Raw genomic sequence first — 16,807 nt, 5'->3', positions numbered from 1 at the left:
GCATAGAGACAGGGAAAAAAAAAAAAAAAAAGCAACAAAGAGCTCTCCGTGGTTCTGAAATCTTCATTCTAAGCAGAATTGAGAACTCTATATATCTCCCAGAGTTCATTGGATCATGGATTTAGGCACGGAAGGCACTTTGGGAGTCATTTAGCTGCGACACCTCAGTTTACAAATGATGAAAGAGAGGATGCTGAGTGACTTGTTCAAAGAAACACTGCTTTTAAGTGAGCTGAGATTTTAACCCTAGTCTTCTGACCCCAACCCTGAACTATCTGCATTCTAAATAAGCAACCACACCACCACAGTATCAAATGAAAATTTATTGGGAAAGCAGCTTCACCTTTCAGGAAGCATTTTCTACACAGCTATGTCTACAAACTTGATGAGGAAGTCAAAGCCTCTTCTGTAATGTTGAAACTGACCACTCTTCAGCCTAACTGGAGAATTTCTTTCAGAGCAGTGACTCTGAGAACTGCTATCATAAGAGTTTTTTAAAATTAAAAGTTACTCAAAAAACCTACTTCTTGAGAAACTCTATTCTTTTAGCATTTGCTTATCAATTCCTCCAACCTTATTATCCACATGTAATAAACATATGTTTATCATTTTTAGCTATGGTTCTGTGTTTTGGGTCAAGAAGGTTTTGGGTCAGCTTGTTAAAGATATTAAAGTGCAATTCTTTTATAGAGTTACACTTCCATATTTGTGTCTGTATTTAGGCAGTTGTGTGTATATATGTATATATGCTGATACACAATACCATTTTAGGATCAGACTTCAACTTCTCTCCAGTCTATATACACATATAATTGAAGAATTGTCATAGTCTCATCTTCATCTATATAATTATAAAGGTTGAAGACTGTTTATGGGTATATCCCTCTTCCTAACCACTGGCCCCAAGATTTTTATTAGAAAAAAAATTATGACCAGTTTACAAAGCTTTTGGTATCAGAAACCTTTGTTTCAAAATCTATCTTTTCTTTTGTAAATGACTACCCTATTCTCCATCCCTACTCATTACTTCTCTCTGGATCTCAGTATTTTTTTTCCTGAGACAATTGGGGTCAAGTGACTTGCTCAGGCTCACATAGCTAGGAAATATTAAGTGTCTGAAGCCAGATTTGAACTCACATCCTCCTGACTTCAGGACTGGTGCTCTATCCACTGCGCTACCTAGTTTCTCCCTGGATCTCAGTTTTTACTTTGAATTGGTGAGGCTACAGGTTTGGGACAATCTGTGATATAGAGCATGGGTATTTGTGGAGTTTTGTACATATGAATTTATAGAAGGCTTTCCCAGGTCTCACAAAAAAGAATAATCTGTAGTGGAGAGAACTCTCAGTATAAATGAAATTCTCAGTGAGAAAGAAAGACAAAAATCATCATAAAAATTCCTTCTTGCTCAGAGCTTCTTAAATTTCAGTGGCTGGCAAATAAGCTTCTTTTAGAGGCTACTCTCCTTAATTCCAATCACTGTTCGTGCCATGACTGCCTGTTTTAGAGACAAGGCTTTATGAGGTTGGCCCAAGTAATTCCTAACAGTTGTTACCTGGTATTAGAATAATAGTATCACTCCATTTAGAAATTGTTTCTCTTATATCAGCTCCCATTTGTGAGTTATGAACACCCAATGTAATTCAGCACAGTAGTCAGAATACTAGAGATAGTATCCTAATATTCTTCTTTCCTCTATTCCTGAATCTCTCTAGTGTCTTGTTCTCAAATTTTCCAGTGTCGTTTCTCTCATTTAGACTTGACTTATTGACTTATTCTTATTGCTGGCTCTTACTGCCTTTCTCTTGTCTTCTCCCAGTTTATTACTAACTCAGCTTTCCTGCTCCCATTTGTTGATCTATCTTTTCTGCTGAAATTGGCCTAGAATAGCTCTAGGCTTGTGAAACCACACTAATAATTTGCTTTACTTGCTCTCTTGTTCTTTCTAAGCTTTTTTTTTAGTTTCAAGAGTAAGAGAGGCAAAAATTAGAGATGAGTAGAGGAAATTGACTGAAAGATACAGAATCCAGTGAGATTAAATATATATAGAGATGATAGGTAGGTAGATAGAGATATATAGGTGGATAGATAGATATAGATGGATTAGTATATACACACATGTATATATGCATATACATATATGTATATACAGAAATGATTTAGGATACATATTCTTTAGGATACATTTCTATTCTAAGAGAATCTCACCATCTCCCTTTCTGTTATAAGGCTTTGTGTTCTTCATCCTATCCTATAAATGGTAACTCAGATCATTCTCATGACTATTTTCAAATATGTTTAGAAGCAATAGTCCTATTGATGTGCATATAATTCGTGATAGCAACTGACAATATTTTTTAAAGCCACAAAAAGTCTCCTTAGTAACATATCTACTTTATATAATACATCTATAAATTAATGTTTCTTAGTAGACTTGTATCTACCTAGTTTTCACTGCCTTTATGAAAATAAGCTTTAATCATATCATCATGGAGCTCTTATTCTGGAAAGCAATTTGGAATTATGCACAAAAGTTGCTAAATAATATGTGCTTGCTGGCCCAGCTATATTGTTGTTAGGTTTATACCCAAACACATCAAAGAAAGAGGTAAAAGGTCTTTTACATACAAAAATATTTATAATTGCTTTTTTGTGGTGGCAAAAGTTGGAGATTAATGAGATAGCCATTAATTGAGTAGTGGTTGAATAACTTGTACATATGTTAGAGTATTACTGAGATGTTAAAAATGAGAAAATAAATGATTTCAAAGACATGGAAAAACATGAATTGATATATGTAGTAAAGCAAGAAGAATCAGAATAATTTTTATTATAATATCAATATTATAAAAATTGGACAATTTCAAGACTTTTGTAAACTGATGAGGAATAAAGTTAGCAGAACTAGGAGAACAATTCATATATAACAAAAAAACAGTTAAAAAGAAACAACTTTAAAAGCTGTAAGAACTATGATTCTGAAGGACGTGTGCAAATGTGCTAACAATTATTGTGCTTAGCATAGTTCCTGGCACATAGTGAGCACTATGTAAATATATAGAATATATATATATATATATATATATATATATATATATATATATATATATATATATGAGGTATTATGGATATGAAATATTGCATGTACTTTCAGATGAGGTCACTGTATTATTAATTTTACTTTACTATCATAAAAAGCTCATGAAGTAAGAATAATCTATATATGTTTTTAATGTAAAACAAAACATGTAAGTAATTTATTTTTTAAAAGAAAGAGCATTAAGAACACTAAGCACATCCTGGGAACATTTAATAAGAGAAGACTTTGGGAAGATGCATGATAGTCATCTTATATTTAAAGTATTTTTATATGTATGAGACATTAGACCTCTTATTCTGATTGACTGTGAATTGAAAAATTAAGATCAACAAAAGTAAATTATAGGGAGACAGATCTGTGTGCATCATAAGAAAAACAATTCCATAACAGTTAAAGAAGTACCTATTAATTTAAAAAATATTTAACAAACATTTATTCTATGCCAGGCATTCTGCTGAGTTCTGGAGACCCGAAAACAGAAAAGAGAGTTAGACCCTATCTTTCTAGGAGATAACATTTTATTGGTAAATAGGTGAAGAACCAATGGAGAATGAATAAGTAAGTGGAAAGTGTAGAAAAACATTACTAAATAGTTGTAGGAAAAAGTTTCTAAATAATTGGGGTGATCAGGAAAGCCCCTCTTCCATAGAGATTGTTCTTGAAGAACATTAGGCATTCTAAGAAGTGGAGATAAGAATGGAGTACATTTCAGATATAGAGAAACACCTATGTAAATAGCTAACAGGTCAATTTATCTTCAAAGAAACACTCTTGAAGAGAAATAATATGGATAAATAGTGTAAAATTATTTGAGAGCCAGATTGAGGAAGACCTTTCACATGGCAGAGGATTTTAAACTTTAATCATCAAGGATACAAGGAACCATTGAAGATTTTTGAAGGGGCATGGTCAGATCTATGATTTAGAAATAAAAATTTGGCTTTTATACAGAGGATTGATTGGAAAGAGAAGAGACTAAATACTAAGAGTATCATGAGGAAACTGCTGTAATAGCCCAATCTGGAAATGATGAGGGCATGTACTAGAGGAGCAACAACTGCGTTCTTTAGTTTTGTTTTAATTTGTTTTGGTTTTCCATGATGACTTACTTTTCATTCCTTAATGTTCTTTCCTTGGCTCACCTCTCTTTCTTTATACTTTCATCCTTGTCAATATTATCCATTCAAACTTCTTCAGCTCTCAACTTTATCCTATATATCCCACTTGACTTCCCTTTTTAGCTCCAGATTAATAATTTTTTTTGTTTACCAGACAATTCTCCCTATGGATTTGTCAGTGACTCAGGTTTAACATATCTAAAATTAAACTGGATTAATAATCCTGTAACTTCTTCCTTTCCTAGTAATGGCACACCATTCACATAATTTCTTAGTCTGCAAATTTTCATGGTCATATTATTTTAATTAGCATTAGCATTATAATTGAAAAGAAAATATAAACTACCCCCATCTTCTTCCCAGATCTTCAGAAAAGTTCTTAGTGTACATACCTACAATTCATGTGAATAAGGGCAGAGATGAAATTTTAAGTATTCCCCTGATACAAGAAGGGTAGAGAAACTTAGCAAGGTCTGGGTGATGGCTTATCTCAGCAATTTTTCTCCTAAAGCCAAGCTTTCTCTCAGATGCTCATGCTTCTTTAGTCTTGCTCAATACTCACACCACTGCTGCCTGTCTCTTGAATCTTTTCTTTTGTCTTTGGAAGTCCAGTAAAAGGGAAAGTCTCATTGTATAGCTGGCTGATAGTTTTCTTTTATTCTTTTGCACTATTATTAATTCTTACATCTACCCTAAAGGAAGAGGATGGTCAAAAAAGAAGAGATAATGTATATTATTTGAATCTCATGAAAACCACAGTGCTTTTACAAGTTGTGAAAACTAGTGCTATTGAAGGAGATAGAACATATCCAAGGCCAGGGGAATAAAAGGATGATTGGAGGGAAGTTGACTTTAGTTTGTTGTTGGTGGTGGTGGTGGTTAGTTTTGTCAATGATAGAGATTACAATGCAGCATCTTCTCATTCCTGTGGTATGGTGATCTCTCTAACCTTTCTGGGATCCTTAGACTATTATTTAAGTCTTTGCTGCTCTCAGCTCCCTGAAACCAGCAAGAGATTAATCAAAAAGTCAAGGTTTGATCCTGCATGCACATCCTATTAGAATCATCATCATTCATAGTAAGCATTTAATTGAGCACAATAAATATTTCAACACTGAGACATGGCAGGCTCACTGCTCCTGGGCTTCTTCAGGGTACTCATGGAGTTAGGAACACTGATAAAACCCAAGATCCCTGTAAGCTCTGTAGCTTAGGGATATGTCTTAATATTTTGCTGCAGCTGGAACTTTGCTGATTTGACACTGAATTTAAATGTAGAACTGGAAAGAGACTCCCTTGTATCTTGTGAGCACTAATGAGCACGACAGGCATTTCAGGAATGGTCCTTCCATGAGCTGCTGATCCAGCATTTTAAAATCATGGCAGAATGATCTCCATGTTAGCTAAAGACATTTTGAAACACTTTCAAAATAATGATATTCTCATTAATGCAATAATTAAAAGTTTACAACGTTTTCCTTATATCACTGTGAAGTTGATTATGAATTATGTATTATGAATAGAAATAAATTGCATGTATCATTACACCTTTTTACAGAGAAAGAAACAGAGTCAGAGAGTAAGTTTTTTTTTTCTAATTTGTTGTCTTTCATCTGATTTTTCTCTAATTTGTTGTCTTTCATCTGATTTTTCTCTAATATGTTGTCTTTCATCTGGTTTCTCATACCTACAATTTAGAAGTAGACTTGGAACTATGGACAGGTTTCCACATGGCTAGAGAACATCGAGGACATAGTTCATGTTGACTCATTGAATGCTTGAAACCCTGAAAACCTGTGCCCAAGTCGATCAGTAGAAAGATGAATAAATCTTGCCTAATCCATTTCACATTCTACTTCCTTATCATTTTCCCTGTTCATATTCTTTTGGGTTATGACACTCCAAAAGTGCTTCTCTCCATGCTTTTAAAATCCCCTAGGCAAGGGGAAAGAAAGAATAGGTGACTGAGATCCTGCCAAAGAATTAGGCAAAAAAAAAAAAGCTAATGAGACATTGTAATATGTTATCACCAAATGTTTCCCTATTTGTAATAGATACTCTTTGCCAGGCTTATAGTTTCCTCTGATGAGAAAATAAATTGCCCATTGATTTTCTTATAATCTATAACATTTCAGAAGGTGTTCTTCTCTTTATCATGGAAGTTTAGACAAAGATTATTAATTTAGGATTCATAAATTATAGAGAAATTTGATTTTTTGTAATTGGTTTCTTTTGTAATTTTATATATTTTAAATAATACACATAAAAACATTATTTGGAGAAAGGGACCATAGTCTTAAGGAGGCTGTCAAAAGGATCCATGACCTAAAGGAGATTAAGAAACTCTCATATGGGGCATATGGAGGCATAAATATTGACATGAATTCAGTGCTGGCTCTTTTCCTTTATGTGATCTTAGACAAATCTATTCATTTCTTTGGCCCTGCTTCCTGATCTATAAAATGAGGGATATATAAAATGATATGCAAGATTTCATCTCTAACATTTAGTAAGTCTCTTGACTTTTTTCTCTTAAGAACAAACAAACAACAACAAAATCCAATTATCTTGCCAGCTGGAAATGTGGTATTGTGGGTTGATTCAAACTGTTCATTATTTATCCATTTATCCTGTGACAATATGAAACTTGGATTGACTCTTCAAGGTTTTGTTTTTTTTTTTAATATTCCTAACTAGCTGATTGCTTATCATGTAAACTCAACAGTGCCATGTTAAGTATTGTGGAGTAACATAACAAAGTAGATATAGGAGGTTTGTGTCAGAGGTACTTCCTATCTCTGATACAGCTCAGGACTTTTTGCCCTGCACTCCCATTCCAATGATTCAGAAATATCAGTATCTGACCCTCCTCAATATTATCTGCTGGTTTCTCTTAAGACTCAGACTTCACAATGCTTGAAAGATAAATAATGTGAGGGCAGTTAGGTGCTAAAATGGAAGAACAACAGCCCTGAAATCTGGGGAATATGAGTCCAAATCTTATTTTAGGCATTTAATATTTGTGTGACCCTAAGCAAATCACTTAACCCTAATTGCCAAAGATAAATTATTTCATTCACAATGTAATGGAAACATAGGACACATATGAAGAATATATTTAATACATAAAAGCAGTTCCCCAACTCATAATGGGCAGCCCTCTTTTAGAGCCCTGCTTAATCCTTATGATTTATAGTACTGTCCCTGAGTAAAACTTCAACTGGGAATGGTCTAGTTTAGTTTCCCCATTTCAGGATTCTTCACAGCTTTTCCATTCTCTTCTGCACCCTTCAAGTGTCACTGATCAACCCCTGAAAGGAGAAGCACTGCTTCCATTCACTGTCAACTCCTAATAATTGATTACTCTCAAAATCTCTGTCCTTCCTAGTCCCTGCTTCCTGATAATGAGTTCTTCTTCATTGCTCTATGGAGTTCAGCTCTCTTCAACATATGGTATTCATTTCCTTCCTCAGGCATTTGTCTTAGTAGTCCAGTCCTTATGGAGCCAAGAAACAAAAATACTGTCATTTGCCTCAGTCTTATTTTATGCATATTCCCAACAGTCCCCAAGGTTCACATGCTAGGTTTATTGGGAGGATGTGGAACTCTTTCATTTTATATCTTCAAATGTGTCTCCATCTCTCACACTAATAGAGGTTCATGATAAATCACTACCACTCATTTTCATTTCTCTCCCTGATCCAGGTTTTTTTTTTTAATCACTTGGGGCAACTTTTTAATTTTCAGGATTCAGAAGAACACTCCAACTTCCTTCTACCTTCTTCAGGACAGCTAGACCTACTTATTTAAATTATCCAAGGGCTATTTCACACACACATAGACATATACACCAATCACACTACACCACACCACACACATATTTTAATAAACCAGGGAGCAATACTACTGGGACCAGAAAAATGCAGATTAATCATTTGCTGTATGTGTTTAGTCTAAAGAGAAAGACCTCAGAGGAAATATAATTTCTAAATATTCAAAAGGCTATTATTCCTATTCAGGATTAAACCTGTTCTACTTGTCCCCAGTAGGCAGAACAATGAACACTGAGTAGGTATTGCTAGGAATTACTTTCTGATACTACCAAAGCAAAAACTTTTTCACTGTTACAACTGTCCAAAAGTGTAATGAGCTATTTTGGGACATAGTGGGTTTTCTTTCATTGGAGAAATCAGAAGTTGAATGTCCCCCATGTTCATTTTGAGATAGAGAGAATTCTTGTTTAGATACTCATTGTAATACAGGACCTCTGAGGTCCCTTCCAACTCAGAGGTTTGTAATTCTAATGCAGCTCTGTCTTCAGAGACCTGAATGTATTGAGGAAAATAAAACTGATCCATGTGAAGCAAATAGAGAATAGTTTAAAGCAGCACATACAAAATTACTAAATTAAATAAAATGCCACTCATTCTATGATTATCATGGGGAAAGGATGTTATAAATTGTTCTCTCTCTCATGTGCTTAGAATTCTGAAATTTAAAGTCTATTGTCCAAATAGTTTGCATGGTAGTTTAAAAAATATTTCACAGTCCCTATATGAGTTGCACTGTTTCCAATAATATAAAATAATAGCATTCATATAGAGAGCTTTAAGGTTTGCAAATTACTCTTGTTATATTTTTACTCATAATTAGTCTGGAAGGTAATATTATTACCCTCATTTTACAAAGGAAGAAACTGAAGAAGGAGTTAAATACCAAAAGTTACACATCTAGTAGATCTGAACTCAGGTCTTCTTGATTCAAAATCCATCATTTTAAGCACTTTAGCAGAAAGCTGTTATTAAGTAATAATTCAGAAAACTTGAGACATAGAAGAGATTCTTTGAAAAATCTTTTTTATTTCTTGTTTGAGAATGTCTCACATTTGTTGACCTAAGGATTCTGGATAAATCTCAATACCCCAGTCATTCATTTGTTTGGTTCAAAAGGAAAATGCTGAAAAAAAGCAGTGAGAGCTGGTGGCAAAAGTTTGGAAATTTGGAAGAGAGTTGAGTTAATTTTGAATCCCATTTTTGGTAATTTATTAACTGTATAATAGAACAGCTAGTTGATGTAATGGAGAGAATATCAGGCTGAGAGTCAGAAAGATTCATTTTCTTGAGTTCAAATCTGATCTTAGACCTTCACTAGCTTTGTGACTATAAGAAAGCCAATCTTTTTGTCTCAGTTTCCTCATCTGTAAAATGAGCTGAAGAAGGAAATGACAAATAACTCCAATATCTTGGCCAAGAAAACCCCAAATGGGGTCACAGAGAGTTGGACCTGACAAAAATGACTGAATAACAAGAGCTGCATAATAACTTCAGGCAAGTTATGATGATGATGATGATAATAATAATTCACATTTCTGTAGTACCTTAATATTTGAAAAGTGCTATTAGTATTCCCTGTCTTTCTTTAAATAGATGAGCACTCAATATTTCTTCATTCCAGGCCTAGAACTCTATTCCCTGTGCCACTTTCCTTCTTCTATAACTGGGCATTTCAATTCTGTAATTTATGGAGATGATAATATTTGTAATTGGTCAGTCACTAAGCATTTATTAAGCAGTTACTATGTGGCAGGCTGTGCTAAGAGCTATGACTGCAAACATAAGGGAGAAAAAGAACTCTGCATTCCTAGTACTTACATTCTAATGAGGGGGCACAAAACATATAAAAAGCTGAAAAAGGTGAAGAAGGTACCAATCAAGATGCTGGGGCTTGATGGAAGTTAGTAATGAAGAGATATAAAGCTGTAGGGATGATGTACTTTTGAGGTAAGAATTTTAGGGATGAAATAATCTTTCAGAATGAAGTTTTCTGGGACTTAATGGAGAAATCTGAATAGCAAAGCTCGCATGATAAACAAAGTATTTTCAATAAAAAATAAAATCCATTGTTGTTATGATCATTATCACCATTATTATAATTAAGAGAACAAACTCCTTGAGGACAAGGATAGTATTTCATTTCGTCTTAGTATCCTTGGTGCCTTAAAGAGGAAATATGCCCCTTGAAGGGGCTTAGAAATGCCTATTTGATTGAACTGAATTAATATCCTAGCTATTTGTCTCTGCACATTGATGGAATGCTTATTTCCCAAATGGTCTACCAGCTTGTAGATTCTCACTCAGTGGTTTCATGGTGGGCACATTTCATTAGGCAGGAACCCAGCAGTAATAATTACCTTTCATTATAACTCCCCAGTGAGCTTTTCCTCTAGTGCCTTCTCTTCACAGATGCTTTCCTAAGCCAGGGTCTACCCACAATACTCTATGTTGGGTAGTTTGTTCCAATTCAACAGATGTCGAGTAAGCACTTACTATGTTCCATGCTTTGTGACAGGCATTGGGAAAAAAAAGATGATAAACAATCTAGTCCCTATTTGCAGAGAGCTTTCAGTCCCATAGGGGCAATAACACACACACACACACACACACACACACACACACACACACACAATTATTATAAGAAAAAAAAAAAAGGAAACTGAACTCTGAGGAATTGTAATAGTCAAATTTGATCCCAGAGAAAAGACACATCCCCTGTTTACTGAACAAAGAGGTGGAGAAATTTGGGAGCAGAATGCTGCATACTATTGTCAGACTGGGTTAATACATCAGTTTGGGGCAATTTAAAATTTATTTTTGTTTTTTAATTTTTTTGCTGTGCCAATTGGGGTTAAGTAACTTGCCCAGGGTCACATAGCCAGGAAGTGTTAAGTGTCTGAAGCCACAGTTGAACTCAGGTCCTCCTGTCTTCAGGGCTGGTGCTCTATCTATCACACTAACTAGCTGACCCGGGGTAATTATTAATTTTGTTACAATGGCAGATTCAATTATGAGATCAGAGGTTAGAAGGTCCTTATATTATAGCATATTTGTTACATTATATTATCTAAAAAAGGTCATCAATAAAGCTTATTTTTAAAAAATTAGCATTATAGAATGTGTTGAATTTGAAGAAGACACCATGAAGAATGACAATATATTTCAAAATATCTTTTTCACCTCTTAAGATCACAGGAAGATTCAAATGAAGAGATCATTTCTGAGGTAGGAAGTGATATAAGTTGGGTTTCAAAGGGAACAAGGGAATAAACATTTACATCATGCCTACTATGTGCATGGTACTGTGCTAAGCACTTTATAAATATTTCATTTGATCCTCACAACAACTCTGCAAAGTAGGTAGTTTTACTATCTCTTTTTTATAGTTGAGGAAACTGATGGCAAGTAGAGACTTAGGTACCTTGCCCAGGGTCACACAGTTAATAAATATTTGAAGCTGAATTTAGTCTTCCTGGATCCAGGCCCAGAATCCTATTTACTGTGGCACTAACTGCTTCTGAGAAAGATTCCAGCATACAAAAAACCTAGAGGGATGGGTGCATTCCAGGAGGGGAAAAAAATCTGACATGCTAATTATCAGAGGCAAGGTGTTCCCTCACACCAACTTTTTATCTAGGCCTTTCTGCTTGGATTGTTTGAAAATGAGTGTGCTGTATAATGTCTTTGAAACAATCACAGAAGCCACAGAGGGTGAGCAGGTCCCTTGGTTTTTACAAATTTTTATAGATTATTTAATTTTGTTTGAGCTTCAGTGAAGTAAATAAGGCATAGATCTTCATATGTCTTCTCATTATTTAAAAAAAAAATTCCATGGCCACAGGCTGCATTCCCAACATCTTTCATCCCTCATATAATTTTTCTGATTCTTCCAAGAATACCATTGTCCTGTTAGTCATCCAGTTTCACAAATTTGATGTAATCCTGGACATCCAATCCATTGACAAATCTTGCCAATTCTGCATCCTTCTCTCTTGAACCAATTCCTTTCAACATGCTCTCAGGATCACCAATCTAGTTCAGAGGCTCATCTCTCGTTCAGAAGATTGCAAATTGCCTCCTAACTAATCTCCCAGTATCCCCTACCCCACCTATTCTTTTTTGAAACATCAATATAATTATTTTAAGTTAATACATTTTTCTTTCTTTTCCACTCCCCCCATAAAATTAAAAAAGAAACAAATACTAAAACCATTATAACAAACATGCAGTCAAGCAAAACAAATTTCCACACAATTCACAACATTTTTAAAAGGGCAAAGATAACCAAACTACTTCCTATAAAATCCATTTATTATTAGCTCTGCAATCAAAATGGAAATCCTATTTGGTATTCAAGTTTCTTCAATATCTGGTTCCATCTTACCTTTCCATCTTTATTATACATTATTCCTTCTCATATACACTACAGCAGCATCAAACTATCTTATACAACTCTCTGTCTCCCTTTGCAAAATGCATTTATTCCTCCATATATTCCCCCATATATTTATATCCCCCCCATATAATTCCTCCTCACTTCTTTCTTTTACAACTCTAATTTCCTTCAGAGCTTGACTAAAATATCATCCTCTACATGAAGCTTTCCCTGATTTCCCCAGATATTGGAACTTTCTATATGAAAATGACCTTGCATTTATTTTGAATCTAATTATGTATGTAAACATTGCTTACTCTGATATAATGAAAATTTCTTGTGGTCAGTCATTTTTTCATTTTTGTATCCTTACCACCTAATACAGTGCCTCTTAACCTTCATTTCCACATTGAATCTTCTCCATTACATGGATAAACACCATAGGCAAGCATACATTTCCCTGTTTAATGTCTCATCATATGTTTATGATTAGAAAGTTACTGAATAAAAGTAATTTTGATTTTGATGTGTAGCTGGGTGATATATTGCAAGAAAGGTTTTATTTTAAAATTTTATTTACTTTTTTCCCCCAGTTACATTTAAAACAAGTTTACACTTGTTTTTGAAACTTAAGATTCCCTCCCTTATCCCCATCCCCCACCCCCTTAAGAAACCATATATAGTTATGCAAAACATTTCTATAAAAATTATGATGTGAAAGAAAACATAGATCTTGCACTCTAATGAAAAAAGAAATAACCCTCAAGAACAAATAAAGTTTAAGAGAGAGTGAAAGAGAGAAAGAAAAAGAGAAAGAAAGAAGAGAGAGAGAGAGAGAGAGAGAGAGAGAGAGAGAGAGGAGAGAGAGAGAGAGAGAGAGAGAGAGAGAGAGAGAGAGAGAGAGAGAGAGAGAGAGAGAGAGAGAGAAGAGAAGAGAAGAGAAGAGAAGAGAGAGAAGAGAGAGAAGAGAAGAGAGAGAGAGAGAGAGAGAGAGAGAGAGAGAGAGAGAGAGAGAGAGAGAGAAGAGAGAGAGAGATTGATTCAATCTGTGTTCAGACAAAATCAGTTCCTTTTCTGGGTTTTTCACCATAAGTCCTTTACAGTTGTTATGATCATTGTACTGCTGAAAATAGCAAAGTCATTTACAGCTGGTCATTCCAGAATATTGCTGCTACTTTGTATGCAGTACATTTCACCTTGTTTCAGTTCATGGAAGACTTTCCAGTTTTTTTTTTTTTTCCTGAGAGCATTCTGCTTATCATGCCTATAGAAAAATAATATTAAATCACAAACATATAACAAAATTGATTTAGCCATTCTCTGATTGATGGGCATCCCCTCAATTTGTTTTCCCTGAGAAGAGGTCATTTTTCTTCTTTTTAAAAATGTCTTTTGATATTCATGCCTATTAGTGGTATTGTTAAATCAAAGAATATGCTTGAATTTATGGCCCGTTGGGCATAGATCATATTTTTTGATTATTTATCAAGTAGGGCATGGCTCTTATTTTTTTTTTATAAATTTGAACTCAGTTCCTTCTGTGTTTAAGAAATGAGGCTTTATCAGAGAAACTTGCTGCAAAGAGAGCTTTTAAAACTGTTTTGCTGTACTGAATCAAAAACTTTGTTATAATTGATCAACAATAAATATAGTGAGATTTAGTTTTTCTCTACATCTTTTTAGTCAATTGGATGATGGTAAAGATATGATCACTCTAGGATATCTCCTATATTCCCCAATAATGTCCTCACTGAATGCCCTAAATATGTCTCACAAAGGACACAGAATAAAGGATTGATGGTGGGCTCAGGAGGCACTACATTCAAATCTGGCCTCAGATATGTTCTAGCTGTGTAACCCTTAACAAGTCACTTAATTGCCTCTTCTTTCACCTAAAAAAGAAGTAAAAAAGAATATAATTTGCTTACATTCTCTTGGACATTTTTCCCAGTATTTTTTCATATTATTTTCCCCACATCTTTATTATCTTCCTTTTTTCAGATTCTATATGAATCAATCCACTAAAGCCTTCACAATTGAGTCTGATTGTGTATACTTGATCCAGTTTAGATGCTTTCCCTATATTTTTGCTTGGGGTGTGTGTGTGTGTGTGTGTGTGTGTGTGTGTGTGTGTGTGTGTGTTTGTGTGTGTGCAAATTTGCATAGTTCATTTTATTTTGTTTAGAATTGGTAAGGATAAAGCATAGTCCTTGGTCTCGCCAATTAATTTTATAGGAACCAAAAAATTCTTCCATGGCTGTACATTTGTGCCCCGGAATAAAGAAGCTATGCTATCTCATCATTACTTGAAAAACTCAAAGCACAAAGAAAGGATACACCATTTTGAATCTTCTCCCTTCCCTCTCCCAATTGTATTCTCTCAGACTTCCACAAACAGGTTTCTTTGATGAAAGCATGAGCTTGTTAGGAGTCCTTTAGTTTCTTCATGCCAGTGTTATTATATGTTGTTTAACAGTTAAAGGGTAGTTGGAAAACGCTTCCTTCTATGAACCTCTAATTATTAGCAAGACAACTTTGACTATTGAAGATGGATTTTCTGAAGTCACTGGATACTCTTTGTAGCTTGATATTTTTGTGATCGACTTCTCAGCTAGATTCTCATTCTTCAAGTTAACTACTGTTTGTTTCTTCAGCATGATACAATATAGTTAGGACAGTGTCTGGGAAAACAGCTTATGAAATGTTATTTCTAACAGAAAGCTCAGAGTTGATCAGATCTGTCACATCTACTTTTTCTCTGCCAGCATGAAAAGTCTGATATTCACTTGGCTGTAATGATTAAAGATGACATTAGTCCAGGCCAGTTCCTCATAGATAAGAATCTGGGGTGTCAAAATATATTTGAACAAACATATATATTTAAGACAAATTTTACTATTTCTGGATTTTAAAACAATGATACTGGTGTCTGAAGAACAAGGTTTCTTTTAATTTAAATACACATACAAACACGCACAAATGCACATTTACACACCACTATCTAATTTTTTAAAAATCACATTTTGGAGCTATGGTTACCATTAGATTCAAGAATTATAGTAGTATTTTATGATATACAGTTTTATAGTTCTCTGTTATTTACTTCTGCTAATTAATTACTCAGCTTTAAATTTCCTAAATTTACTCTATAATTAAAAATTACCTTCTTAAAGTACCATTAATCTAGATTTTATTTAATGTCTCCTTATATTTAATAGAAGTGGACACTTTATGAGATGTATAAGATTTCTTCATTAATATCTTCTGCTTAATGTCCTTATCCCTCACGGAGATGATTCTAGATTCTCAAATTCCCATGAAACAGAAAATTTATTAGGTCCTATCCAAAGCTTTTCAGGGTAGATCAGATAGTAATAAGTGTTTCTGTCAACTGAAAGATCTTAAATAAACTGAGAGAAGGAAATCATCAAAATGATTTGGTACTGAATAAAAAATAGTGATTAATCATTGGAAGAGATTAAGTATACAATGTTTGACAAGATCTATTGGGAAAATCAGAAAGCAGTCTGGCAGAAATTCCAAACAAAATCAATATAATCATAATTAGGAATTCAGGAAACAGGAAATTTCTTGAATTTAGTATCTTCATCAGGCTTTGATGTATCTGGATTGGGTTTCATTTAGAAATCAGGGTGGAACAGGTCTAGCAGTATCATGGACATCTTATTTCCTTTGCTAATTTTCATTTTCAAAAAAGTTTCATTTTTTTTCTTAAGGTTTTTTTTCCCTTCCCCCATCCACCTCTCTTTCTGCCTTATAAAGGTGGCTCCTGCAGGCCTCTTAAATACCTCTAGTGATGCTTAGAGATAAAAAGGTTATTCATTTCTTGGTCTACAGTGTTTTCCACTTACAGCATCTCCCATTCCCATTTTAATTATTTTGAAGAATGCAATCATCTTGGAGGGAAAAGAAAAATGAAGATAACTTGAAGGTTGTGGAAGAAATGTTTTCTAATTCAGCACAACTGTCAAGAATGATTTATATCCTTAGAATTCCCAAACTGTTTACATAAGTTATCATATCAAAAATTCTCAAGGATCCCCAACTAGGATTTCCCAGATTAACTTGAAAAACGTGAATAACAAAATTTCTTTTCCATATGAGTTTAATTAATGGATTTTCCTCATTCAAAGTAAATGTTAAAAATAGCAAGGCTAATTTGATTTCTGAATGTTTCTAGGCCTTTAAAATGTCAGTGGTCTTCCCTGTTATAATTTATTTCCATTGCAAAGCCTTAATAAAAACTCAATCAAGTAGAATAACCTCATAATTTGGTATGGAATGGACTCCATTTGTAAATAACTTAGTTTAGGTGCTTGGGTAGTAAATATGTATTACAATATTTTCCACCATTATGCCT

Source organism: Antechinus flavipes, chromosome 3 (assembly GCF_016432865.1).
Source record: "Antechinus flavipes isolate AdamAnt ecotype Samford, QLD, Australia chromosome 3, AdamAnt_v2, whole genome shotgun sequence".
NCBI lineage: Eukaryota > Metazoa > Chordata > Mammalia > Dasyuromorphia > Dasyuridae > Antechinus > Antechinus flavipes.
This window is presented reverse-complemented; position numbering follows the sequence as displayed.